Genomic DNA, 9,331 nt, shown 5'->3' with positions numbered 1-9,331 from the left:
TCTCAATTCAATTCAATTCAAATGGGCTTTATTGACATGGGAAACATATGTTTACATTGCCAAAGCCAAACAAAACAAAACAATCAAACAGAGAAAACAAAAGAACTCAGTACATTACAGAAGGAATTTCTTGTATGGTTGACAGTCTTTATGGTGGTTGTATTCTGTTGGATGTCCTTTTCTTGTCACTAGTGTAACGGAGGTACCGCAGTCTATCCACAGTCACGAGGTACAAGTAGTGAAGTGGCTGTGGACGGTTAAGCGGTACTGCAAGTAAACTCACTCCCCAGAGGCATCCAAACTGAGCGCTTAGGAAGGGATATCCTTTCTTGGCGCAGCGGTTTGTGATGTCGGCCCCGGTGCAGAGAGACCGGGGTTCAACTTCCACTCAGGGCGATCCCTTAACACATTGAGTGCCAGCAGGGGGCGCCAGAATTAGCGCTTGAATGCCAGCCTTTTTGGGCTGATTTTCCGACATTTCATGATTTTCGTGGAGCCTTATTTCTATTTTCTATATTATGGGCGATGTGTCTAATACGCCCGTCGCTTATCAATGACTTGCTTGCAGTCAACATGTATGAAACGGATAGTTTTTTCATCTGTACATTTCCGTTTTATACCGTTTTGAAAAACTGACGTTTTTGGAAATTTCCAGAGAAAAAAAAAAAGATTCTGTGATAATCGCCCTTTAGTGGAATACACAAAACACGTTGTAATTTTTCAGCCTATTTATGAATCGTTTTTCAAATAAACGTTAGATTATCGATAGTATATATATAGATATATAGATAGCCCTGTAGCTCTCACCTCCATAGCCATGAAGTGCTTTGAGAAGCTAGTAAAGGGCTACATCTGCTCCTCCCTCCCCATCAACATGGACCCCCTGCAATTTGCATACCGCCCCAACAGGTCCACGGAGGACGCCATAGCCCATGTGCTGCACACAGCAGCATCACACCTGGACAAGAGGCAGGGGAACTATGTGAGAATGCTATTCATCGACTACAGCTCGGCATTCAATACCATAGTCCCCTCCATACTCATAGCCAAGCTCAGGGACCTGGGCTTGAACTATGACCTCTGCCAGTGGGTCTTGGACTTCCTGACTGGCAGACCCCAGGTGGTGAGAGCAGGCAACTGCACCTCCTCATCCATCACCCTCAACATAGGGGCCCCCCCAGGGCTGTGTTCTGAGTCCCCTCCTCTACTCCCTGTACACACACGACTGTGTGGCTCAGCGGAGTAGCAATACAATCATCAAATTTGCTGACGACACAGTGGTGGTGGGCCTGATCTCTGCCAACGACGAGAGGGCCTACCTGGAAGAGGTCAAGGTCCTGGCGGGATGGTGCCAGGAAAACAGCCTCTCCCTGAACGTCAGCAAAACAAAGGAGATGATTGTGGACTTCAGGAGGTCGGGGGTCAAGGACTACAGCCCCCTCAGCATCGACGGGGCACCGGTTGAGAGAGTCAACAGCTTTAAGTACCTCGGAGCCTACATATCCGAGGACTTGACATGGACCACACACATTGACAGTGTTGTGAAGAAGGCACGACAACGCCTCTACTTCCTCAGGCGCCTAAGGAAGTTCCAAGTCAGTCAGAAGATCCTTAAGAACTTCTACTCATGTACAATAGAGAGCATCTTGACCGGCAACATCACCTCCTGGTTTGGGAATAGCACTGCACAAGACCGAAGCAGACTACAAAGAGTGACACGTTCAGCCGAACGCACAATTGGAGGGGGGCTCCCCACCCTCCAGAACATTTACAACAAGCGTTGCAAGGGCAAGGCTAAGAGAATCATTAAAGACTCCAGTCACCCGAACAACTGCCTCTTTGAACTGCTGCGGTCAGGCAAGCGATACCGGAGTCTCAAGGCGAGCACAGAAAGACTCAGAAGAAGCTTCTATCCCCAGGCCATCAGGCTGCTAAACGAACAATGAACACTACACAACAACAACCACCAAACGCACATAGCACACACATCCACACGCACACACTCACTTTAAACAAACACACTGTAGCACCCACTCCACACACTTTATAGCACACACCCACTTTAAACAAACACACTGTAGCACCCACTCCCCACACTTTATATTTATTGATGAAGGATTGCACTACAACTCGTACACCTTACTGTAAATTGTACCTAAATTGTACCTCATCCCATTTCTGCTTTGCACTATATAGTACTGTACATTAGTACACTGCATAGTATTGTATATTATATGGTAACTCAGAACATTGTACATATGTCTATACCGAACACTGTGACCTCATTTTCTTCTTCTAAATTACATGCTATACTATGTTATTTGATACTATCTTGTCTAGCACAGTCTCTGGAGCGTAACAGTAAGAAGCATTTTGTATGAAAGTATTCTGTACTTCTGTATGACAACTATTAAAGAAACTTGAAACTTGAGTATATGTGTACTTATGCACGCTAGAGAAGCGGGCTGAAAAATCAATGATCTATTTCCTGGTCAGCGCAAGAGAAGAGAAGAGAAGAGAAGAGAAGAGAAGAGAAGAGAAGAGAAGAGAATATGAGAGGAGAGAAGAGAAGACAAGATGAGAGGAGAGAAGAGAAGAGAAAAGAAGAAAAGAGGAGAGGAGAGGAGAGAAGATGAGAGGAGAGAAGAGAAGAGGAGAGAAGAGAAGAGAAGAGGAGATAAGAGAAGATGAGAGGAGAGGAGAGGAGAGGAGAGAAGATGAGAGGAGAGAAGAGAAGAGGAGAGAAGAGAAGAGAAGAGGAGAGGAGAGGAGAGAAGAGGAGAGGAGAGGAGAGGAGAGGAGAGGAGAGGAGAGGAGAGGAGAGGAGAGGAGAGGAGAGGAGAGGAGAGGAGAGAAGACACACACACACACACACATACACACATAGGGGACACGTTGAGATATATGTGAACAAAAACTCTGATTACCCCAAGACTGGTAAAATAGATTCCTTACCTCACATCAGATGTTCTGCAAAAAGATTATTCCAATTCCTGATCGTCATTCCAAATATCGATCGCGTTTATTGATCCAACGCTGGGTACTCGAAACACATAATCCACGCTGTTCTGAGGGTCGGCGATGACTGCAGTAGGCTCGGGTTACATGCCTGAGAAGTAAAATGTGGATTCCGGATTTTTCTTTTCTCATGCATTTTCATTCAGTCCAATCCAATGGGTGCATTACCATCCGGGAGACGATAGGGGGCGGTATTTTTCCTGTTCAAGCTCAGACCTTGGCACTCAACGCATGGCATGAACTAACGAGATTTCTCGTCGCTGGCACTCAAAGTGTTAACAGGGGTCGAATCGAAATACACAACGCAGTAAGATGAAACAGCAGCTCACAAATCTTACTGCTGTGTTTGCACATTGTTGTATTTCTCCCAGTAGGTATGGGAGTTTTGAGTTGTTTTCCATGTTTTCAAAGTCTCTTTGGGTGTTTACACTTTGTGGGAAGTATATGTCTCTGATGTCCTGGTATAGTGGGCAGGTTGAAGTATTATGTCTCTGATGTCTTGGTATAGTGGGCAGGTTGTTAAGAAGTGGAGCTCGGTTTCCACCTCATCTTGTGTGCAGTGGGTGCATAGTCTGTCTTCTTTTGTGAGCCAGGTCTGCCTATGGCGGCCTATCTCGATGGCTAGGCTGTGCTCGCTGAGTCTGTACCTAGTCAAGGATCTTCTTAGTTTTGGGTCAGTCACAGTGCTCAGGTATTCTGCCACTGTGTACTCTCTGTTTAGGGCTGTTACGTTCAATCCTAAAATATGGCTAGTTTAGGCCTTAAACGTAAAGTGGTGGACACAGGACAAGACAGGAGTTATCAAAAATAACTATATTTATTCGCACAGCTAATTTAAATGGACAAAAAGAGTGGGGAGCTGGGTGCTCCAGACTCCACTGTTCGATAACAAAAATAATGCACAAAGGCATTGATTGATTGATTGATTGATTGAAAACTTTATTAACAGATTGCAGAATGGATACAGTACAGTACAGCTCAATACATACAATTGTTAAGGGGATGCAGACCAGAGAAAGACTTTCGTCTTGTTTACATCAGGGTCCCCCATTTTCAATTCATCATAACATATATGACACACACGACATACAGATAGACAGTACTGCTACATCTATACATTTATGACATACCAGATTTGCAAATACAGTACTGTTTGTGATTCAAAAAGAGTCTAGAAAAGAGAGTATATACATTTGATGTAGAAACTGTACATTGGAGGAGGTTGGGTAGGAGGGGTGGGTGGGGGACACTGTACAACTGTACAAGCAAAAATTGGAATATTGACAAAACCATACTTGGTAATTTATTGTACATTGGAGGGGGTTGGGTTAGGACATCACACACACACACACACACACACACACAGAACTGCGGACATACACACAAGTGATCTAATGTTTTTAAGGCTAAATTGCTTAGCTGATAAGCAACTAACCTGTGGTATATATAGAGATTCAACAGAGTCCTCAAAAAAGCCGTCTCAGTGTTTGCACTAGTGGCTAGGTACAAATGTATTGGTTACAACGAGCTAAAAAGCAAACAAGTTAGCTCATCTAACGTTAAATATGAATGAATGAATGAATGAATGAATGAATGAATGAATGAATGAATGAATGAATGAATGAATGAATGAATGAATGAATGAAAACTTTATTTAACAGATTGCAGAATGGGTACAGTACGGCTCAATACACACAATTGTTAAGGGGATGCAGACCAGAGAAAGACGTTTGTCTTGTTTACATCAGGGTCCCCCATTTTCAATTCATATTGACATTTATGACATACACAACATACATGACATTTATGGCATACAGGTATTTAGTACTGATACATTTGTGACATAAACGGTATTCAAATATACAGTACTGTTACCCATAGATCCTGACAGAGTATATACATATGATGGGGAGGGGACTGTACATTAGGGGGGGTGGGTGGGTGGGTGGGAGAGAAATATACATACGGTGGGGTGGAGACTGTACATTTGGAGGGGGTGGGTGGGTGGGAGAGAAATATACATACGGCGGGGAGAGAATATATACATACGGTGGGGAGGAGACTGTCTATTAGGAGGGGGTGGGGGGTTTGGACATCTACGGTGTCCAGTTTTGAATTGCAGCCTCCCGTAGGTGCTCTTTAAGAGCGGTTTTGAATGTGGGTAGGCAAAAGGAAGAACAAGCCAAAAATACAATAAAGCAGTGAGAGCAGGTGAGACGCTGGAGAGCTGTGACGAGGACGAGCTCTGTGAAGTGAGGACTTGACAACTGCAGCCTGCACTCTGCTCTGCATTTGTAGGGTGTGGTGCCTCATCACCACACCTGTGATAAATTAGAAAGCGGCCATTTTAAAGACAAGCAAAACAGAAAGAAAACAGTGTGTCAATCAAACCACCCATTAGTGACAACACACTACTACCACAATGTGAATGTGCACCACAGACAGTAAGTATCCCTCCACCATGTGAAAGTAATACGTAACACCCCCACACTGAAAATGTATGTTCTTCTCCCAACTACAGTATAGCCCAAAGAAACCATCACCAAGAGAATGAACATAAATAAATAAGGGGATACTTACCAACCTTACCTATCAAAAATGCAACTGCACATACTAACATGTGCAGTGCCTGTACTGTGTTGAGTGTGAGCCCCGGTCAAGAGTCACACTCAACTGCGCACCAAAAAAGAAACTGTGACCCACGAATCTGGAATTACCGTGAGTCACTACCACAAAGTGATAATGGGTCGGCCCCTGTCGAACACGACCTTTAACTTCGTCGAATGCTCCCTACTTGAGAACATTCGACAATGTTGTTTACCACTACCAACAACAATGTCCCGATACCCAGGCAAGCGAGTCCTCTCCAAAATGTATCCCGCTGGACCCCGATGGAGTGGAGCTGGTGGGAACACCCGATCTGGCTTCACCACCACCTGTTCTACTGAGGCGCCAGGCCTAAAAGCCAATCCACCCACGAACAGATCAACACAAAACAAAAACTTTATTTTAACAGGCCGCTCCACCGATACCGACCTGTCAAAAAGAGGCATTCAACCGGAAGTAATATGAGAGACAGGCTCATTGCACTCAGGATAGCCAACAGGAACACAAAACACAGGCTTCACTTTAATAGGCCGCTCTACCGATACCGACCTGTCAAAAGGAAACAGCAAACTGGAATAATTTCCTCTAAAAAAATTCAACTCATTGCGCTCAACAGGATAGCAAACAGGAAAACAAAAATCATCACATTTCCCTGGTACCATCACAGCGCCCATCTCCTTCCCTCCCTGCACTGTCAGTTCAGGAGACTGTAAATCATGAACATCCAGAACAGGATGTACTACCGCAGGCATGTCACCACCCTCCCTGGAACACAGCAACACATCGGTCACAAAAGCAAAAGCACCTGGATCACCATTCAGAATGGCGTCACAAAAAATAACATGGTCAGGACCCAAAATGGTGTCACTCAAAATAACATCAACAGGATCCAAAATGGTGTCACTCAAATTAGCACTGTCATGAGCAACAATGGTGTCACACACAGCAACAGCGTCAGGATCCAAAATGGTGGCACACACATCAACCTCGTCATGAAACAAAATGGCGTCAGAAAAATTTGTACTGTCACGAGCCAAAATGGCGGCACACACAGTAACATTGTCATGACACAAAATGGTGGCACACACATCAACTTCGTCGTGACACAAAATGGAGGCACATACATCAGCACCATGATGAACAAAATGGCTGCCACACCTTAGGCTAGCTTGCAAAGGCTGCTCCTGTACAGGACACAGGTAACCAGGCTGACTAGCATACCTAGCATACCCAGTGCCTGTCAGAGAGCCAGTGTGGTCACGTGAATCAATATCAGAATTATCAACTGACATACTGGGATCATCACTGCTGACAAGTGAGACATCATGAACAGCAGGCTGGCAGCCTAATTCTGGCCTTGTATCCTCTTTAACCACAATGGGGCCACATGAATTAGCAACATTCCTCATAGCATCCTTCTCATCCTCCTGCAATTTGTTTGCGGCCTCAGCCACCATACAGGCTGGGAAGACCTTGAGATACTGCTCTGCCAGATCATCTCCTGCCACCTGAGTATCTGGCACGCATGTCACCTCCGGTTTCACCACCGGGCCTGACACTAGGGCACAATCAAGAAAAACATTATGCAGAGGTACATTCATAGTGTGCATTCCAAAATCCTCAATAACAACACCTGCACCTGCATTACCTAAACTACGCCGCACCATCTCACGGTTAAACGCAGCCACCTCAATAGCTTCCTGGGCTACTTCAATAGCTTCCTGGGCCTCGCACTCTGCCTTGGCAGTAGCCGCCTTTACCTCGCGCTCTGCCTTGGCAGTAGCCACTTCAATCGCCTCTTGGGCCTCGCGCTCTTTATTCCTCTCAACGTGCTCTGCCTTAGCAGCCAGCACTATTTCCTTCTGTCCCATTATAGGCAACGAGGATACGTCAAAATTAGTGCTGTCAATAAAATATTTAATCCCGATTAATCGCATGATTGTCCATAGTTAACCTGTGATTAAGCGCAAATTAAGCGCATTAAAAAACAAAAAAGTATCTACCTTAAACGGATCTTTTTCAAGTTCCAAGTTTTAATACTCTTATCAACATGAGAGTCTGTGAGGTTTCTGTCCTTGCGCTCTCATTCGTTTCTGTTCCTTTAACCACCCTCGCTTTGTTTTCATTCATTTTCTGTCAATTGGTTCTATCCCCTCGTTCACACGTTTCTCCCCGTTGACGTCATCAGAGACGTCGCTGATTGGTTCTCTCACTTCCCCACGCTTTTCAATCACATTCCCCAGCTGTCACTGCTTTCTCCCCGTTGACGTCATCAGAGACGTCGCTGATTGGTTCTCTCACTTCCCCACGCTTTTCAATCAATCGATCCCTCATTATTTATACCCCGTTTTTCCCCACTCTAAGTTGTTGGATCGTCTTGTTTTGTCGCCTTGATTTGTCTCTGGATATTTTTTCCCCGTTGCTGTTGCTGCTGCTTTTTTCTCTGTGCTGATCTCCAGGAATTCCTAGAAGCCTTCGCTTGGATACCTGCTCCCGTGGCGCGCGCTCGCCTCCACTGTTGTTCCAGTTCCAATTACGCATCTCGTCTGGGTGAGTTATCTATTTGACTGTTCTTGACCTATTCCGTTTTTCGTGTGTAGACTTACACTGAAGACTACCACCTTTTTGTCAGACAGTCACTCACCCAGCCATTTATCTATTTTTGCTTGTTCCTTTATGGAATGATATTTTGGGATCTACCATCTCCCTCTGTGTGTTTGCTCACACCGAAGATATTATTTCACAATTGGACTGTGTGTTTACATGAAGATATCCACTGTGTGTTTGCTCACACCGAAGATATTATTTCACAATTGGACTGTGTGTTTACATGAAGATATTCACTGTGTGTTTACATGAAGATATTCACTGTGTGTTTACATGAAGATATTCACTGGGACTGTGTTTGGAGTTTGCTCACTGTGTTGTTAACACGAAGAGTTTCACTTGGGCTGTTTTTGGAATTGTGCTCTCTGTGTTGTTAACACGAAGAGATTCACTTGGGCTGTGTTTGGAACTGTGCTCACTGTGTTGTTAACACGAAGAATTGTACACCCTGTTCTCCTGCTCGTTTAAGACTGCTCTGTCGCTGACTCGTTCCCTCTCTCCCTCTCTCGGTCTCGCCACAACATCTGAGAACCCGCCGAGAGGATTCTGCAGAGCGGTTCAGAAGTCAACACCTGCTTCCCAAGACAACCCTCACGGGAGAAGCTGCAGAGCAGCAGAACATTGCCCCTTGATCATTGTACCTGTCTTGTTTGACCTGCTTTCCCTGTTTCTCTTATTCTTAGTACCAAATAAACAAGCCCTCGTATTTGGCAACTCTGAATCCTACTCTCTTGTGTCGTTGCGTTTGGGGTCGGTGTCAAACCATAACATTACGATCCTGACGAGCCGGGTCGGCCTGGTCGCCGGGTGGCTCCCGTGGAGGGGGGGGTACTGTGAGGTTTCTGTCCTTGCGCTCTCATTCGTTTCTGTTCCTTTAACCACCCTCGCTTTGTTTTCATTCATTTTCTGTCAATTGGTTCTATCCCCTCGTTCACACGTTTCTCCCCGTTGACGTCATCAGAGACGTCGCTGATTGGTTCTCTCACTTCCCCACGCTTTTCAATCACATTCCCCAGCTGTCACTGCTTTCTCCCCGTTGACGTCATCAGAGACGTCGCTGATTGGTTCTCTCACTTCCCCACGCTTTTCAATCAATCGA

Source organism: Notolepis coatsorum, assembly GCF_963971535.1.
Source record: "Notolepis coatsorum genome assembly, chromosome: 2".
Classification (NCBI taxonomy): Eukaryota; Metazoa; Chordata; class Actinopteri; order Aulopiformes; family Paralepididae; genus Notolepis; species Notolepis coatsorum.
This window is presented reverse-complemented; position numbering follows the sequence as displayed.